We start from the raw sequence: 18,991 nt of genomic DNA on the forward strand, positions 1-18,991 counted from the left end.
TGTCGTACCTGTTCCAGACAGGCCGACCGTGACACCGCGGGGGAGGAGTGGGCCTGCTCGGAGGGCGCCTGCCAAGGCTGCGGGACCTTCAAGCCCGGCGACCCTTCCGACCCCGCTGCAGGCGCATTCGCCGAATATGACCAAGACTGATTCGTCAGGGACACGAGATGTCGGTGGACTTCCAATCGCAGCAGGGGAATTACCCCCTGTCATTTCTCGTGTTCCATCGCGTCCCCGTTCTACAAGTGGGCCGCCGACCGTCCGGGACGGGCCGGCGACCCGCACTCGTTCCAAATCGCTTACGTTTCGTTGATTGTATGTTGTTATTGTTCTTGTTCTTGCCGTCGTATTTATCGCATGCTTTCGTACGTTCGTCGATGTTACTTGTGTGTTGTTCTTGTTGTTATATTGCATGCTTAGTGTCCTTTAAGGGGGAAGGTCGGTTCACCGCATTACGCTTTGGTGTTGTTCAGCCGAGGTCGGCTGGGTTTTTTCTATGGGGGAGGGTGGTGTAATGCGGGCGAAAGCGACCTTCCGGATGTGACGTCACGAGGAGGCGGAGCCAGGTGACGTGGGTGAAAGGTAGGGGGTCCTTAAGCGGGTAAACCGGAAGGAGAAGGCAGTCGGGGTGTGAATGGAAAGGTGTGGGGCCACGCGGGCGTACGAGCCGAGGGGGCACCGTCAGAAGCGGGAGCCAACCCTGGGAACAGTAGGGAGCTACTGGGAGGTGTAAAGCTGCAGATAGAGATAGGCAGTAAGGCTGTGTGTGAGGAGCAGCGGGGTGGCTGCCAGGAGTCGCAGGAGCGACGAGAAGGCGAGACAGCACGAGGCCGTCAGAGCTGCAGCAGGAACAGCCAAGGGAGCTGTGTGAGAGTACAGCAGCGGAGCTGCTGTGGGGCTGCAAGAGCGACAAGAACAGCAGCGGGGCTGCTGATGTGGACTGGAGTGACATCGGAACCAGCACAGAGAGAATAAGAGAGACAGCCGTGTGGGGACGCAGTACGGACCGAATAAAGGACACTGAGCCAGATATCGTGGTCAAGTCTTTTATTACACATATACAGTATATTACAATTTGGGTTTATGTAGCGACCAAATGCGACCGCGCCCCAAGGCGCGGTGCACAAACAGCGGGCGTATTTATTTATTTAACGGAGATATGCATTAGAGGTAAGAAAAAAAGGAAGGTCTTTAACCTTGACAGCACAAATTACTGGATGCAAGTTGCAGACGAGGAGGACAGCAGAGGAGAATGGGCGACCTTGCTCGGGCGTTTGATATCTTTGTACGTTTATTGGGGAAGTTATGGTGAGGATTCTTCGAATTATTTTATTGAGCAAGTAGACGCCGAAATTCCCGACAGGGATGCCTTTTTCTCAAAGCCACTGTCTTGTAGGCGACCCGCGCCACTGTGCGAAATCTGTGTGAGTTACAAATTCTACAGCGGGCTTGATCTGTAAATTGCATAAATGACGCCGCAACATATATATACATACTAATTAGAGTAATCTTGATTTTAAGTTTTCGTGACTGCAGGAATCCATACTCTTTGGTTATTTCGGTCCGTGACTTTACCAAAGGAACCAAACCGTATAATTAGAGTAACATAATTGTTTCCCAACAATGAACAACACACACACACTCGACAAATGTGCCACCAAAATAAGAGTTCCCTTATTATTCGCAACAAACTTCAGAACAACTTCAAAGACAATTAAATTACCCTCTCTCTGCAATGTATCCCTGGCTATTTGACAAACACAGCGGCATCGAGCGGAGGCGCGCCTTTAAATAAAGCAAAAACGCCTGCCCAACCACTCATCAATCAGCCCTCGTGGCCAGGTGGTCGCTATATAAAGGTGTGCCTGAATGCAGGTTTAACTGTATCAGGTAAACAGCTCGGAAGGGCACACATGGGAACATTAAATGTCGAGATGCGTGCCGCTAAGTTTAGCCGGCCGGAAGAGAAGATCGTTATACGTACAGTAATGCCTTCTTTCACGCTATCCGTTACACGCAAGTCGGTGCCAGTTGCAAGGCTGCACGGAAAAATCCCACAGTCACACAGACGCACGCGAGCTGCCCCCCCCCCCATCGAGATTGCAGGATTGCAACAGCCCCTTCCAGCAGGCTCTACGGGGATTCACAAAGTAACGCTATAGGCACGGCACACTTTGGGAGTCGAACGGGGTTTTTGGATTACAGAAGGTTTTAGGGGTTTAGTCGGTTTTAGGGAAGAAAGGGGGTTTTATGATTACAGTGTTCGGGCTTGAACATCCAACGAGGGGGGGGGGGTGTAGGGGTTAAGGACCGGAGATATTTTTTGGAGGTGCGAGATAGGTTTTAGGGTTTTAAAATCTTGGTGTTTGGAGGTAAAAATGGGTTTAGGGGCATGGGAGGTGTTAGCGGTATAATTGGTTTTAGGGGTCGAATAGGTTTTGAGGGTGAAACAGAATCTTAGAAATATGACAGATGTTGGGATCTCAGCAAGTTTTAGGGGCAGTATAGGCTTACGGGAACCGAGTAGGGTCATAATAATTCATAATAATTTATGGTTTATGCAAATGCATCTCACAATGCTGTACAATAATTATATATACACATAATCACATTTTGTATATACATATATATAAACACCCAGCTCTGTCATTCTGTCACTCTGTGACTTTGATTAACGCGGCACGGATTAGTTGAAGTGAATCACGTGACCGCGAGCAAGCAGTCAACCAGAGGTGCGCCCCTCCCAAACATGTACGCCCCCGGATTGGTTGAAATGCGTCACTTTGTGTTGTTGCGGTGCGCCCCGCACCTCGGAGCCCCGAGAAGCAGCAACATCACGGCCACAGCGCCGGAGACGCAGCCATGGAAAGCTGACGGTCGATCCACTCACACACAGCTCACTCATACACACAGCTCACTCATACACACAGCTCACTCATACACACAGCTCACTCATACACACAGCTCACTCATACACACAGCTCACTCATACACACAGCTCACTCACACTCACTCACACACAATCGCATGCAGCTCAGAGGAGACGGGTGAGTGAGAGTGAAGAGACGGGTAAGTGAGACTGAGGAGAGGGGTGAGTGAGAGTGAGGAGACGGGAGAGTGAGGAGATGGGTTAGTGAGAGTGAGGAGACAGGAGAGTGAGGAGATGGGTGAGTGAGAGTGAGGAGACGGGTGAGTAAGAGTGAGGAGACGGGAGAGTGAGGAGATGGGTGAGTGAGAGTGAGGAGACGGGTGAGTGAGAGTGAGGAGACGGGTGAGTGAGAGTGAAGAGACGGGTGAGTGAGAGTGAGGAGACGGGAGAGTGAGGAGATGGGTGAGTGAGAGTGAAGAGACGGGAGAGTGAGGAGACAGGTGAGTGAGAGTGAGGAGACGGGTGAGTGAGAGTGAGGAGACGGGAGAGTGAGGAGATGGGTGAGTGAGAGTGAGGAGACGGGTGAGTGAGAGTGAGGAGACGGGTGAGTGAGAGTGAAGAGACGGGTGAGTGAGAGTGAGGAGACGGGAGAGTGAGGAGACGGGTGAGTGAGAGTGAGGAGATGGGTGAGTGAGAGTGAGGAGACGGGTGAGTGAGAGTGAGGAGACGGGTGAGTGAGAGTGAGGAGACGGGTGAGTGAGAGTGAGGAGACGGGTGAGTGAGGAGACGGGTGAGTGAGAGTGAAGAGACGGGTGAGTGAGAGTGAGGAGACGGGAGAGTGAGGAGATGGGTGAGTGAGAGTGAGGAGACAGGAGAGTGAGGAGACAGGTGAGTGAGAGTGAGGAGACGGGTGAGTGAGAGTGAGGAGACGGGAGAGTGAGGAGATGGGTGAGTGAGAATGAGGAGACGGGTGAGTGAGAGTGAGGAGACGGGTGAGTGAGAGTGAAGAGACGGGTGAGTGAGAATGAGGAGACGGGAGAGTGAGGAAACGGGTGAGTGAGAGTGAGGAGACGGGTGAGTGAGAGTGAGGAGATGGGTGAGTGAGAGTGAGGAGACGGGTGAGTGAGAGTGAGGAGACGGGTGAGTGAGAGTGAGGAGACGGAAGAGTGAGGAGACGGGTGAGTGAGAGTGAGGAGACGGGTGAGTGAGAGTGAAGAGACGGGTGAGGGAGAGTGAGGGGACGGGTGAGTGAGAGTGAGGAGACGGGTGAGTGAGGAGACGGGTGAGTGAGAGTGAGGAGACGGATGAGTGAGAGTGAGGAGACGGGTGAGTGAGGAGATGGGTGAGTGAGAGTGAGGAGACGGGTGAGTGAGAGTGAGGAGACGGGTGAGTGAGAGTGAGGAGATGGGTGAGTGAGAGTGAGGAGACGGGTGAGTGAGAGTGAGGAGCCGGTTGAGTGAGAGTGAGGAGACGGGAGAGTGAGGAGATGGGTGAGTTAGACTGAGGAGACGGGTGAGAGAGTGGGGGGACGGGTGAGTGAGAGTGAGGAGACGAGAGAGTGAGGAGACGGGTGAGTGAGAGTGAGGAGACGGGTGAGTGAGAGTGAGGAGACGGGTGAGTGAGAGTGAGGAGACGGGAGAGTGAGGAGATGGGTGAGTGAGAGTGAGGAGACGGGTGAGTGAGAGTGAGGAGACGGGAGAGTGAGGAGACGGGTGAGTGAGAGTGAGGAGATGGGTGAGTGAGAGTGAGGAGATGGGTGAGTGAGAGTGAGGAGACGGGAGAGTGAGGAGATGGGTGAGTGAGAGTGAGGAGACGGGTGAGTGAGAGTGAGGAGACGGGTGAGTGAGAGTGAGGAGACGGGAGAGTGAGGAGACGGGTGAGTGAGAGTGAGGAGACGGGTGAGTAAGAGTGAGGAGATGGGAGAGTGAGGAGATGGGTGAGTGAGAGTGAAGAGACGGGTGAGTGAGAGTGAAGAGACGGGAGAGTGAGGAGATGGGTGAGTGAGAGTGAGGAGACGGGAGAGTGAGGAGACAGGTGAGTGAGAGTGAGGAGACGGGTGAGTGAGAGTGAGGAGACGGGAGAGTGGGGAGATGGGTGAGTGAGAGTGAGGAGATGGGTGAGTGAGAGTGAGGAGACGGGTGAGTGAGAGTGAAGAGACGGGTGAGTGAGAGTGAGGAGACGGGAGAGTGAGGAGACGGGTGAGTGAGAGTGAGGAGACGGGTGAGTAAGAGTGAGGAGATGGGTGAGTGAGAGTGAGGAGACGGGTGAGTGAGAGTGAGGAGACGGGTGAGTGAGAGTGAAGAGACGGGTGAGTGAGAGTGAGGAGACGGGAGAGTGAGGAGATGGGTGAGTGAGAGTGAGGAGACGGGAGAGTGAGGAGACAGGTGAGTGAGAGTGAGGAGACGGGTGAGTGAAAGTGAGGAGACGGGAGAGTGAGGAGATGGGTGAGTGAGAGTGGGGAGACGGGTGAGTGAGAGTGAGGAGACGGGTGAGTGAGAGTGAAGAGACGGGTGAGTGAGAGTGAGGAGACGGGAGAGTGAGGAGACGGGTGAGTGAGAGTGAGGAGACGGGTGAGTGAGAGTGAGGAGACGGGTGAGTGAGAGTGAGGAGACGGGTGAGTGAGAGTGAGGAGACGGGTGAGTGAGAGTGAGGAGACGGGTGAGTGAGAGTGAGGAGACGGGTGAGTGAGAGTGAGGAGACGGGTGAGTGAGGAGACGGGTGAGTGAGAGTGAGGAGACGGGAGAGTGAGGAGATGGGTGAGTGAGAGTGAGGAGACGGGAGAGTGAGGAGACAGGTGAGTGAGAGTGAGGAGACGGGTGAGTGAGAGTGAGGAGACGGGTGAGTGAGAGTGAAGAGACGGGTGAGTGAGAATGAGGAGACGGGAGAGTGAGGAAACGGGTGAGTGAGAGTGAGGAGACGGGTGAGTGAGAGTGAGAAGACGGGTGAGTGAGAGTGAGGAGACGGGTGAGTGAGGAGACGGGTGAGTGAGAGTGAGGAGACGGGTGAGTGAGAGTGAGGAGACGGGTGAGGGAGAGTGAGGAGACGGGTGAGTGAGAGTGAGGAGACGGGTGAGTGAGGAGACGGGTCAGTGAGAGTGAGGAGACGGATGAGTGAGAGTGAGGAGACGGGTGAGTGAGGAGATGGGTGAGTGAGAGTGAGGAGACGGGTGAGTGAGAGTGAGGAGACGGGTGAGTGAGAGTGAGGAGATGGGTGAGTGAGAGTGAGGAGACGGGTGAGTGAGAGTGAGGAGCCGGTTGAGTGAGAGTGAGGAGATGGGAGAGTGAAGAGATGGGTGAGTTAGACTGAGGAGACGGGTGAGTGAGAGTGGGGAGACGGGTGAGTGAGAGTGATGAGATGAGAGAGTGAGGAGACGGGTGAGTGAGAGTGAGGAGACGGGTGAGTGAGAGTGAGGAGATGGGTGAGTGAGAGTGAGGAGACGGGAGAGTGAGGAGATAGGTGAGTGAGAGTGAGGAGACGGGTGAGTGAGAGTGAGGAGACGGGAGAGTGAGGAGACGGGTGAGTGAGAGTGAGGAGACGGGTGAGTGAGAGTGAGGAGATGGGTGAGTGAGAGTGAGGAGACGGGAGAGTGAGGAGATGGGTGAGTGAGAGTGAGGAGACGGGTGAGTGAGAGTGAGGAGACGGGTGAGTGAGAGTGAGGAGACGGGAGAGTGAGGAGACGGGTGAGTGAGAGTGAGGAGACGGGTGAGTGAGAGTGAGGAGACAGGTGAGTGAGAGTGAGGAGACAGGTGAGTGAGAGTGAGGAGACGGGTGAGTGAGAGTGAAGAGACGGGTGAGTGAGAGTGAGTAGACGGGTGAGTGAGGAGACGGGTGAGTGAGAGTGAGGAGACGGGTGAGTGAGAGTGAGGAGACGGGTGAGTGAGAGTGAGGAGATGGGAGAGTGAGGAGATTGGTGAGTGAGAGTGAGGAGACGGGAGAGTGCGGAGATGGGTGAGTGAGAGTGAGGAGACGGGTGAGTGAGAGTGAAGAGACGGGTGAGTGAGAGTGAGGAGACGGGAGAGTGAGGGGACAGGTGAGTGAGAGTGAGGAGATGGGTGAGTGAGAGTGAGGAGACGGGAGAGTGAGGAGATGGGTGAGTGAGAGTGGGGAGACAGGTGAGTGAGAGTGAGGAGACGGGTGAGTGAGAGTGAAGAGACGGGTGAGTGAGAGTGAGGAGACGGGAGAGTGAGAAGACGGGTGAGTGAGAGTGAGGAGACGGGTGAGTGAGAGTGAGGAGACGGGTGAGTGAGAGTGAGGAGACGGGAGAGTGAGAAGACGGGTGAGTGAGAGTGAGGAGATGGGTGAGTGAGAGTGAGGAGACGGGTGAGTGAGAGTGAGGAGACGGGTGAGTGAGAGTGAGGAGACGGGTGAGTGAGAGTGAGTAGACGGGTGAGTGAGAGTGAGGAGACGGGTGAGTGAGGAGACGGGTGAGTGAGAGTGAAGAGACGGGTGAGTGAGAGTGAGGAGATGGGAGAGTGAGGAGATTGGTGAGTGAGAGTGAGGAGACGGGAGAGTGCGGAGATGGGTGAGTGAGAGTGAGGAGACGGGTGAGTGAGAGTGAAGAGATGGGTGAGTGAGAGTGAGGAGACGGGAGAGTGAGGGGACAGGTGAGTGAGAGTGAGGAGACGGGTGAGTGAGAGTGAGGAGACGGGTGAGTGAGAGTGAGGAGATGGGAGAGTGAGGAGATTGGTGAGTGAGAGTGAGGAGACGGGAGAGTGCGGAGATGGGTGAGTGAGAGTGAGGAGACGGGTGAGTGAGAGTGAAGAGACGGGTGAGTGAGAGTGAGGAGACGGGAGAGTGAGAAGACGGGTGAGTGAGAGTGAGGAGACGGGTGAGTGAGAGTGAGGAGACGGGTGAGTGAGAGTGAGGAGACGGGAGAGTGAGAAGACGGGTGAGTGAGAGTGAGGAGATGGGTGAGTGAGAGTGAGGAGACGGGTGAGTGAGAGTGAGGAGACGGGTGAGTGAGAGTGAGGAGACGGGTGAGTGAGAGTGAGTAGACGGGTGAGTGAGAGTGAGGAGACGGGTGAGTGAGGAGACGGGTGAGTGAGAGTGAAGAGACGGGTGAGTGAGAGTGAGGAGATGGGAGAGTGAGGAGATTGGTGAGTGAGAGTGAGGAGACGGGAGAGTGCGGAGATGGGTGAGTGAGAGTGAGGAGACGGGTGAGTGAGAGTGAAGAGATGGGTGAGTGAGAGTGAGGAGACGGGAGAGTGAGGGGACAGGTGAGTGAGAGTGAGGAGACGGGTGAGTGAGAGTGAGGAGACGGGTGAGTGAGAGTGAGGAGATGGGAGAGTGAGGAGATTGGTGAGTGAGAGTGAGGAGACGGGAGAGTGCGGAGATGGGTGAGTGAGAGTGAGGAGACGGGTGAGTGAGAGTGAAGAGATGGGTGAGTGAGAGTGAGGAGACGGGAGAGTGAGGGGACAGGTGAGTGAGAGTGAGGAGATGGGTGAGTGAGAGTGAGGAGACGGGAGAGTGAGGAGATGGGTGAGTGAGAGTGGGGAGACGGGTGAGTGAGAGTGAGGAGACGGGTGAGTGAGAGTGAAGAGACGGGTGAGTGAGAGTGAGGAGACGGGAGAGTGAGAAGACGGGTGAGTGAGAGTGAGGAGACGGGTGAGTGAGAGTGAGGAGACGGGTGAGTGAGAGTGAGGAGACGGGAGAGTGAGAAGACGGGTGAGTGAGAGTGAGGAGATGGGTGAGTGAGAGTGAGGAGACGGGTGAGTGAGAGTGAGGAGACGGGTGAGTGAGAGTGAGGAGACGGGTGAGTGAGAGTGAGTAGACGGGTGAGTGAGAGTGAGGAGACGGGTGAGTGAGGAGACGGGTGAGTGAGAGTGAAGAGACGGGTGAGTGAGAGTGAGGAGACGGGAGAGTGAGGAGATGGGTGAGTGAGAGTGAGGAGACAGGAGAGTGAGGAGACAGGTGAGTGAGAGTGAGGAGACGGGTGAGTGAGAGTGAGGAGACGGGAGAGTGAGGAGATGGGTGAGTGAGAATGAGGAGACGGGTGAGTGAGAGTGAGGAGACGGGTGAGTGAGAGTGAAGAGACGGGTAAGTGAGAATGAGGAGACGGGAGAGTGAGGAAACGGGTGAGTGAGAGTGAGGAGACGGGTGAGTGAGAGTGAGGAGACGGGTGAGTGAGAGTGAGGAGACGGGTGAGTGAGAGTGAGGAGACGGGTGAGTGAGAGTGAGGAGACGGAAGAGTGAAGAGACGGGTGAGTGAGAGTGAGGAGACGGGTGAGTGAGAGTGAGGAGACGGGTGAGGGAGAGTGAGGAGACGGGTGAGTGAGAGTGAGGAGACGGGTGAGTGAGGAGACGGCTGAGAGAGAATGAGGAGTTGGATGAGTGAGAGTGAGGAGATGGGTGAGTGAGGAGATGGGTGAGTGAGAGTGAGGAGACGGGTGAGTGAGAGTGAGGAGACGGGTGAGTGAGAGTGAGGAGATGGGTGAGTGAGAGTGAGGAGACGGGTGAGTGAGAGTGAGGAGCCGGTTGAGTGAGAGTGAGGAGACGGGAGAGTGAGGAGATGGGTGAGTTAGACTGAGGAGACGGGTGAGTGAGAGTGGGGAGACGGGTGAGTGAGAGTGAGGAGATGAGAGAGTGAGGAGACGGGTGAGTGAGAGTGAGGAGACGGGTGAGTGAGAGTGAGGAGACGGGAGAGTGAGGAGACAGGTGAGTGAGAGTGAGGAGACGGGTGAGTGAGAGTGAGGAGACGGGAGAGTGGGGAGATGGGTGAGTGAGAGTGAGGAGACAAGTGAGTGAGAGTGGGAGACGGGTGAGTGAGAGTGAAGAGACGGGTGAGTGAGAGTGAGGAGACGGGAGAGTGAGGAAACGGGTGAGTGAGAGTGAGGAGACGGGTGAGTGAGAGTGAGGAGATGGGTGAGTGAGAGTGAGGAGATGGGTGAGTGAGAGTGAGGAGACGGGTGAGTGAGTGTGAGGAGACGGGTGAGTGAGAGTGAGGAGACGGGTGAGTGAGGAGACGGGTGAGTGAGAGTGAAGAGACGGGTGAGTGAGAATGAGGAGACGGGTGAGTGAGAGTGAGGAGACGGGTGAGTGAGAGTGAAGAGATGGGTGAGTGAGAGTGAGGAGACGGGAGAGTGAGGAAACGAGTGAGTGAGAGTGAGGAGACGGGTGAGTGAGAGTGAGGAGACGGGTGAGTGAGAGTGAGGAGACGGGTGAGTGAGAGTGAGGAGACGGGTGAGTGAGAGTGAGGAGACGGGAGAGTGAGGAGACGGGTGAGTGAGAGTGAGGAGACGGGTGAGTGAGAGTGAGGAGACGGGTGAGGGAGAGTGAGGAGACGGGTGAGTGAGAGTGAGGAGACGGGTGAGTGAGGAGACGGGTGAGTGAGAGTGAGGAGACGGATGAGTGAGAGTGAGGAGACGGGTGAGTGAGGAGATGGGTGAGTGAGAGTGAGGAGACGGGTGAGTGAGAGTGAGGAGACGGGTGAGTGAGAGTGAGGAGATGGGTAAGTGAGAGTGAGGAGACGGGTGAGTGAGAGTGAGGAGCCGGTTGAGTGAGAGTGAGGAGATGGGAGAGTGAGGAGATGGGTGAGTTAGACTGAGGAGACGGGTGAGTGAGAGTGGGGAGACGGGTGAGTGAGAGTGATGAGACGAGAGAGTGAGGAGACGGGTGAGTGAGAGTGAGGAGACGGGTGAGTGAGAGTGAGGAGACGGGTGAGTGAGAGTGAGGAGACGGGAGAGTGAGGAGATAGGTGAGTGAGAGTGAGGAGACGGGTGAGTGAGAGTGAGGAGACGGGAGAGTGAGGAGACGGGTGAGTGAGAGTGAGGAGACGGGTGAGTGAGAGTGAGGAGATGGGTGAGTGAGAGTGAGGAGACGGGAGAGTGAGGAGATGGGTGAGTGAGAGTGAGGAGACGGGTGAGTGAGAGTGAGGAGACGGGTGAGTGAGAGTGAGGAGACGGGAGAGTGAGGAGACGGGTGAGTGAGAGTGAGGAGACGGGTGAGTGAGAGTGAGGAGACAGGTGAGTGAGAGTGAGGAGATGGGTGAGTGAGAGTGAGGAGACGGGTGAGTGAGAGTGAAGAGACGGGTGAGTGAGAGTGAGGAGACGGGTGAGTGAGGAGACGGGTGAGTGAGAGTGAGGAGACGGGTGAGTGAGAGTGAGGAGACGGGTGAGTGAGAGTGAGGAGATGGGAGAGTGAGGAGATTGGTGAGTGAGAGTGAGGAGACGGGAGAGTGCGGAGATGGGTGAGTGAGAGTGAGGAGACGGGTGAGTGAGAGTGAAGAGACGGGTGAGTGAGAGTGAGGAGACGGGAGAGTGAGGAGATGGGTGAGTGAGAGTGAGGAGACGGGAGAGTGAGGGGACAGGTGAGTGAGAGTGAGGAGACGGGTGAGTGAGAGTGAGGAGACGGGAGAGTGAGGAGATGGGTGAGTGAGAGTGGGGAGACGGGTGAGTGAGAGTGAAGAGACGGGTGAGTGAGAGTGAGGAGACGGGAGAGTGAGAAGACGGGTGAGTGAGAGTGAGGAGACGGGTGAGTGAGAGTGAGGAGACGGGTGAGTGAGAGTGAGGAGACGGGTGAGTGAGAGTGAGGAGACGGGTGAGTGAGAGTGAGTAGACGGGTGAGTGAGAGTGAGGAGACGGGTGAGTGAGGAGACGGGTGAGTGAGAGTGAAGAGACGGGTGAGTGAGAGTGAGGAGACGGGAGAGTGAGGAGATGGATGAGTGAGAGTGAGGAGACAGGAGAGTGAGGAGACAGGTGAGTGAGAGTGAGGAGACGGGTGAGTGAGAGTGAGGAGACGGGAGAGTGAGGAGATGGGTGAGTGAGAATGAGGAGACGGGTGAGTGAGAGTGAGGAGACGGGTGAGTGAGAGTGAAGAGACGGGTAAGTGAGAATGTGGAGACGGGAGAGTGAGGAAACGGGTGAGTGAGAGTGAGGAGACGGGTGAGTGAGAGTGAGGAGACGGGTGAGTGAGAGTGAGGAGACGGGTGAGTGAGAGTGAGGAGACGGGTGAGTGAGAGTGAGGAGACGGAAGAGTGAAGAGACGGGTGAGTGAGAGTGAGGAGACGGGTGAGTGAGAGTGAGGAGACGGGTGAAGGAAAGTGAGGAGACGGGTGAGTGAGAGTGAGGAGACGGGTGAGTGAGGAGACGGCTGAGAGAGAATGAGGAGTTGGATGAGTGAGAGTGAGGAGATGGGTGAGTGAGGAGATGGGTGAGTGAGAGTGAGGAGACGGGTGAGTGAGAGTGAGGAGACGGGTGAGTGAGAGTGAGTAGATGGGTGAGTGAGAGTGAGGAGACGGGTGAGTGAGAGTGAGGAGCCGGTTGAGTGAGAGTGAGGAGACGGGAGAGTGAGGAGATGGGTGAGTTAGACTGAGGAGACGGGTGAGTGAGAGTGGGGAGACGGGTGAGTGAGAGTGAGGAGACGAGAGAGTGAGGAGACGGGTGAGTGAGAGTGAGGAGACGGGTGAGTGAGAGTGAGGAGATGGGAGAGTGAGGAGATGGGTGAGTGAGAGTGAGGAGACGGGTGAGTGAGAGTGAGGAGACGGGAGAGTGAGGAGACGGGTGAGTGAGAGTGAGGAGACGGGTGAGTGAGAGTGAGGAGATGGGTGAGTGAGAGTGAGGAGACAGGAGAGTGAGGAGATGGGTGAGTGAGAGTGAGGAGACGGGTGAGTGAGAGTGAGGAGACGGGAGAGTGAGGAGACGGGTGAGTGAGAGTGAGGAGACGTTTGAGTAAGAGTGAGGAGATGGGAGAGTGAGGAGATGGGTGAGTGAGAGTGAGGAGACGGTGAGTGAGAGTGGGGAGACGGGTGAGTGAGAGTGATGAGACGAGAGAGTGAGGAGACGGGTGAGTGAGAGTGAGGAGACGGGTGAGTGAGAGTGAGGAGACGGGTGAGTGAGAGTGAGGAGACGGGTGAGTGAGAGTGAGGAGACGGGAGAGTGAGGAGATGGGTGAGTGAGAGTGAGGAGATGGGTGAGTGAGAGTGAGGTGACGGGAGAGTGAGGAGACGGGTGAGTGAGAGTGAGGAGACGGGTGAGTGAGAGTGAGGAGATGGGTGAGTGAGAGTGAGGAGACGGGAGAGTGAGGAGATGGGTGAGTGAGAGTGAGGAGACAGGTGAGTGAGAGTGAGGAGACGGGAGAGTGAGGAGACGGGTGAGTGAGAGTGAGGAGACGGGTGAGTAAGAGTGAGGAGATGGGAGAGTGAGGAGATGGGTGAGTGAGAGTGAGGAGACGGGTGAGTGAGAGTGAGGAGACGGGTGAGTGAGAGTGAAGAGACGGGTGAGTGAGAGTGAGGAGACGGGAGAGTGAGGAGATGGGTGAGTGAGAGTGAGGATACGGGAGAGTGAGCAGACAGGTGAGTGAGAGTGAGGAGACGGGTGAGTGAGAGTGAGGAGACGGTAGAGTGGGGAGATGGGTGAGTGAGAGTGAGGAGACGGGTGAGTGAGAGTGAGGAGACGGGTGAGTGAGAGTGAAGAGACGGGTGAGTGAGAGTGAGGAGACAGGAGAGTGAGGAGACGGGTGAGTGAGAGTGAGGAGACGGGTGAGTGAGAGTGAGGAGACGGGAGAGTGAGGAGATGGGTGAGTGAGAGTGAGGAGACGGGAGAGTGAGCAGACAGGTGAGTGAGAGTGAGGAGACGGGTGAGTGAGAGTGAGGAGACGGTAGAGTGGGGAGATGGGTGAGTGAGAGTGAGGAGACGGGTGAGTGAGAGTGAGGAGACGGGTGAGTGAGAGTGAAGAGACGGGTGAGTGAGAGTGAGGAGACAGGAGAGTGAGGAGACGGGTGAGTGAGAGTGAGGAGACGGGTGAGTGAGAGTGAGGAGACAGGTGAGTGAGAGTGAGAAGATGGGTGAGTGAGAGTGAGGAGACGGGTGAGTGAGAGTGAAGAGACGGGTGAGTGAGAGTGAGGAGACGGGTGAGTGAGGAGACGGGTGAGTGAGAGTGAGGAGACGGGTGAGTGAGAGTGAGGAGACGGGTGAGTGAGAGTGAGGAGATGGGAGAGTGAGGAGATTGGTGAGTGAGAGTGAGGAGACGGGAGAGTGCGGAGATGGGTGAGTGAGAGTGAGGAGACGGGTGAGTGAGAGTGAAGAGACGGGTGAGTGAGAGTGAGGAGACGGGAGAGTGAGGAGATGGGTGAGTGAGAGTGAGGAGACGGGAGAGTGAGGGGACAGGTGAGTGAGAGTGAGGAGACGGGTGAGTGAGAGTGAGGAGACGGGAGAGTGAGGAGATGGGTGAGTGAGAGTGGGGAGACGGGTGAGTGAGAGTGAGGAGACGGGTGAGTGAGAGTGAAGAGACGGGTGAGTGAGAGTGAGGAGACGGGAGAGTGAGAAGACGGGTGAGTGAGAGTGAGGAGACGGGTGAGTGAGAGTGAGGAGACGGGTGAGTGAGAGTGAGGAGACGGGTGAGTGAGAGTGAGGAGACGGGTGAGTGAGAGTGAGTAGACGGGTGAGTGAGAGTGAGGAGACGGGTGAGTGAGGAGACGGGTGAGTGAGAGTGAAGAGACGGGTGAGTGAGAGTGAGGAGACGGGAGAGTGAGGAGATGGGTGAGTGAGAGTGAGGAGACAGGAGAGTGAGGAGACAGGTGAGTGAGAGTGAGGAGACGGGTGAGTGAGAGTGAGGAGACGGGAGAGTGAGGAGATGGGTGAGTGAGAATGAGGAGACGGGTGAGTGAGAGTGAGGAGACGGGTGAGTGAGAGTGAAGAGACGGGTAAGTGAGAATGTGGAGACGGGAGAGTGAGGAAACGGGTGAGTGAGAGTGAGGAGACGGGTGAGTGAGAGTGAGGAGACGGGTGAGTGAGAGTGAGGAGACGGGTGAGTGAGAGTGAGGAGACGGGTGAGTGAGAGTGAGGAGACGGAAGAGTGAAGAGACGGGTGAGTGAGAGTGAGGAGACGGGTGAGTGAGAGTGAGGAGACGGGTGAGGGAAAGTGAGGAGACGGGTGAGTGAGAGTGAGGAGACGGGTGAGTGAGGAGACGGCTGAGAGAGAATGAGGAGTTGGATGAGTGAGAGTGAGGAGATGGGTGAGTGAGGAGATGGGTGAGTGAGAGTGAGGAGACGGCTGAGTGAGAGTGAGGAGACGGGTGAGTGAGAGTGAGTAGATGGGTGAGTGAGAGTGAGGAGACGGGTGAGTGAGAGTGAGGAGCCGGTTGAGTGAGAGTGAGGAGACGGGAGAGTGAGGAGATGGGTGAGTTAGACTGAGGAGACGGGTGAGTGAGAGTGGGGAGACGGGTGAGTGAGAGTGAGGAGACGAGAGAGTGAGGAGACGGGTGAGTGAGAGTGAGGAGACGGGTGAGTGAGAGTGAGGAGACGGGTGAGTGAGAGTGAGGAGATGGGAGAGTGAGGAGATGGGTGAGTGAGAGTGAGGAGACGGATGAGTGAGAGTGAGGAGACGGGAGAGTGAGGAGACGGGTGAGTGAGAGTGAGGAGACGGGTGAGTGAGAGTGAGGAGATGGGTGAGTGAGAGTGAGGAGACGGGAGAGTGAGGAGATGGGTGAGTGAGAGTGAGGAGACGGGTGAGTGAGAGTGAGGAGACGGGAGAGTGAGGAGACGGGTGAGTGAGAGTGAGGAGACGTTTGAGTAAGAGTGAGGAGATGGGAGAGTGAGGAGATGGGTGAGTGAGAGTGAGGAGACGGTGAGTGAGAGTGGGGAGACGGGTGAGTGAGAGTGATGAGACGAGAGAGTGAGGAGACGGGTGAGTGAGAGTGAGGAGACGGGTGAGTGAGAGTGAGGAGACGGGTGAGTGAGAGTGAGGAGACGGGTGAGTGAGAGTGAGGAGACGGGAGAGTGAGGAGATGGGTGAGTGAGAGTGAGGAGATGGGTGAGTGAGAGTGAGGTGACGGGAGAGTGAGGAGATGGGTGAGTGAGAGTGAGGAGACGGGTGAGTGAGAGTGAGGAGACAGGTGAGTGAGAGTGAGGAGATGGGTGAGTGAGAGTGAGGAGACGGGTGAGTGAGAGTGAGGAGACGGGTGAGTGAGAGTGAGGAGACAGGTGAGTGAGAGTGAGGAGATGGGTGAGTGAGAGTGAGGAGACGGGAGAGTGAGGAGATGGGTGAGTGAGAGTGAGGAGACGGGTGAGTGAGAGTGAGGAGACGGGTGAGTGAGAGTGAGGAGACGGGAGAGTGAGGAGACGGGTGAGTGAGAGTGAGGAGACGGGTGAGTGAGAGTGAGGAGACAGGTGAGTGAGAGTGAGGAGATGGGTGAGTGAGAGTGAGGAGACGGGTGAGTGAGAGTGAAGAGACGGGTGAGTGAGAGTGAGGAGACGGGTGAGTGAGGAGACGGGTGAGTGAGAGTGAGGAGACGGGTGAGTGAGAGTGAGGAGACGGGTGAGTGAGAGTGAGGAGATGGGAGAGTGAGGAGATTGGTGAGTGAGAGTGAGGAGACGGGAGAGTGCGGAGATGGGTGAGTGAGAGTGAGGAGACGGGTGAGTGAGAGTGAAGAGACGGGTGAGTGAGAGTGAGGAGACGGGAGAGTGAGGAGATGGGTGAGTGAGAGTGAGGAGACGGGAGAGTGAGGGGACAGGTGAGTGAGAGTGAGGAGACGGGTGAGTGAGAGTGAGGAGACGGGAGAGTGAGGAGATGGGTGAGTGAGAGTGGGGAGACGGGTGAGTGAGAGTGAGGAGACGGGTGAGTGAGAGTGAAGAGACGGGTGAGTGAGAGTGAGGAGACGGGAGAGTGAGAAGACGGGTGAGTGAGAGTGAGGAGACGGGTGAGTGAGAGTGAGGAGACGGGTGAGTGAGAGTGAGGAGACGGGTGAGTGAGAGTGAGGAGACGGGTGAGTGAGAGTGAGTAGACGGGTGAGTGAGAGTGAGGAGACGGGTGAGTGAGGAGACGGGTGAGTGAGAGTGAAGAGACGGGTGAGTGAGAGTGAGGAGACGGGAGAGTGAGGAGATGGGTGAGTGAGAGTGAGGAGACAGGAGAGTGAGGAGACAGGTGAGTGAGAGTGAGGAGACGGGTGAGTGAGAGTGAGGAGACGGGAGAGTGAGGAGATGGGTGAGTGAGAATGAGGAGACGGGTGAGTGAGAGTGAGGAGACGGGTGAGTGAGAGTGAAGAGACGGGTAAGTGAGAATGTGGAGACGGGAGAGTGAGGAAACGGGTGAGTGAGAGTGAGGAGACGGGTGAGTGAGAGTGAGGAGACGGGTGAGTGAGAGTGAGGAGACGGGTGAGTGAGAGTGAGGAGACGGGTGAGTGAGAGTGAGGAGACGGAAGAGTGAAGAGACGGGTGAGTGAGAGTGAGGAGACGGGTGAGTGAGAGTGAGGAGACGGGTGAAGGAAAGTGAAGAGACGGGTGAGTGAGAGTGAGGAGACGGGTGAGTGAGGAGACGGCTGAGAGAGAATGAGGAGTTGGATGAGTGAGAGTGAGGAGATGGGTGAGTGAGGAGATGGGTGAGTGAGAGTGAGGAGACGGGTGAGTGAGAGTGAGGAGACGGGTGAGTGAGAGTGAGTAGATGGGTGAGTGAGAGTGAGGAGACGGGTGAGTGAGAGTGAGGAGCCGGTTGAGTGAGAGTGAGGAGACGGGAGAGTGAGGAGATGGGTGAGTTAGACTGAGGAGACGGGTGAGTGAGAGTGGGGAGACGGGTGAGTGAGAGTGAGGAGACGAGAGAGTGAGGAGACGGGTGAGTGAGAGTGAGGAGACGGGTGAGTGAGAGTGAGGAGACGGGTGAGTGAGAGTGAGGAGACGGGAGAGTGAGGAGATGGGTGAGTGAGAGTGAGGAGACGGGTGAGTGAGAGTGAGGAGACGGGAGAGTGAGGAGACGGGTGAGTGAGAGTGAGGAGACGGGTGAGTGAGAGTGAGGAGATGGGTGAGTGAGAGTGAGGAGACGGGAGAGTGAGGAGATGGGTGAGTGAGAGTGAGGAGACGGGTGAGTGAGAGTGAGGAGACGGGAGAGTGAGGAGACGGGTGAGTGAGAGTGAGGAGACGTTTGAGTAAGAGTGAGGAGATGGGAGAGTGAGGAGATGGGTGAGTGAGAGTGAGGAGACGGTGAGTGAGAGTGGGGAGACGGGTGAGTGAGAGTGATGAGATGAGAGAGTGAGGAGACGGGTGAGTGAGAGTGAGAAGACGGGTGAGTGAGAGTGAGGAGACGGGTGAGTGAGAGTGAGGAGACGGGTGAGTGAGAGTGAGGAGACGGGAGAGTGAGGAGATGGGTGAGTGAGAGTGAGGAGATGGGTGAGTGAGAGTGAGGTGACGGGAGAGTGAGGAGACGGGTGAGTGAGAGTGAGGAGACGGGTGAGTGAGAGTGAGGAGATGGGTGAGTGAGAGTGAGGAGACGGGAGAGTGAGGAGATGGGTGAGTGAGAGTGAGGAGACGGGTGAGTGAGAGTGAGGAGACGGGAGAGTGAGGAGACGGGTGAGTGAGAGTGAGGAGACGGGTGAGTAAGAGTGAGGAGATGGGAGAGTGAGGAGATGGGTGAGTGAGAGTGAGGAGACGGGTGAGTGAGAGTGAGGAGACGGGTGAGTGAGAGTGAAGAGACGGGTGAGTGAGAGTGAGGAGACGGGAGAGTGAGGAGATGGGTGAGTGAGAGTGAGGAGACGGGAGAGTGAGCAGACAGGTGAGTGAGAGTGAGGAGACGGGTGAGTGAGAGTGAGGAGACGGTAGAGTGGGGAGATGGGTGAGTGAGAGTGAGGAGACGGGTGAGTGAGAGTGAGGAGACGGGTGAGTGAGAGTGAAGAGACGGGTGAGTGAGAGTGAGGAGACAGGAGAGTGAGGAGACGGGTGAGTGAGAGTGAGGAGACGGGTGAGTGAGAGTGAGGAGACGGGAGAGTGAGGAGATGGGTGAGTGAGAGTGAGGAGACGGGAGAGTGAGCAGACAGGTGAGTGAGAGTGAGGAGACGGGTGAGTGAGAGTGAGGAGACGGTAGAGTGGGGAGATGGGTGAGTGAGAGTGAGGAGACGGGTGAGTGAGAGTGAGGAGACGGGTGAGTGAGAGTGAAGAGACGGGTGAGTGAGAGTGAGGAGACAGGAGAGTGAGGAGACGGGTGAGTGAGAGTGAGGAGACGGGTGAGTGAGAGTGAAGAGACGGGTGAGTGAGAGTGAGGAGACGGGTGAGTGAGGAGACGGGTGAGTGAGAGTGAGGAGACGGGTGAGTGAGAGTGAGGAGACGGGTGAGTGAGAGTGAGGAGATGGGAGAGTGAGGAGATTGGTGAGTGAGAGTGAGGAGACGGGAGAGTGCGGAGATGGGTGAGTGAGAGTGAGGAGAC

Source organism: Lampetra fluviatilis, chromosome 39 (genome assembly GCF_964198595.1).
Source record: "Lampetra fluviatilis chromosome 39, kcLamFluv1.1, whole genome shotgun sequence".
NCBI lineage: Eukaryota > Metazoa > Chordata > Hyperoartia > Petromyzontiformes > Petromyzontidae > Lampetra > Lampetra fluviatilis.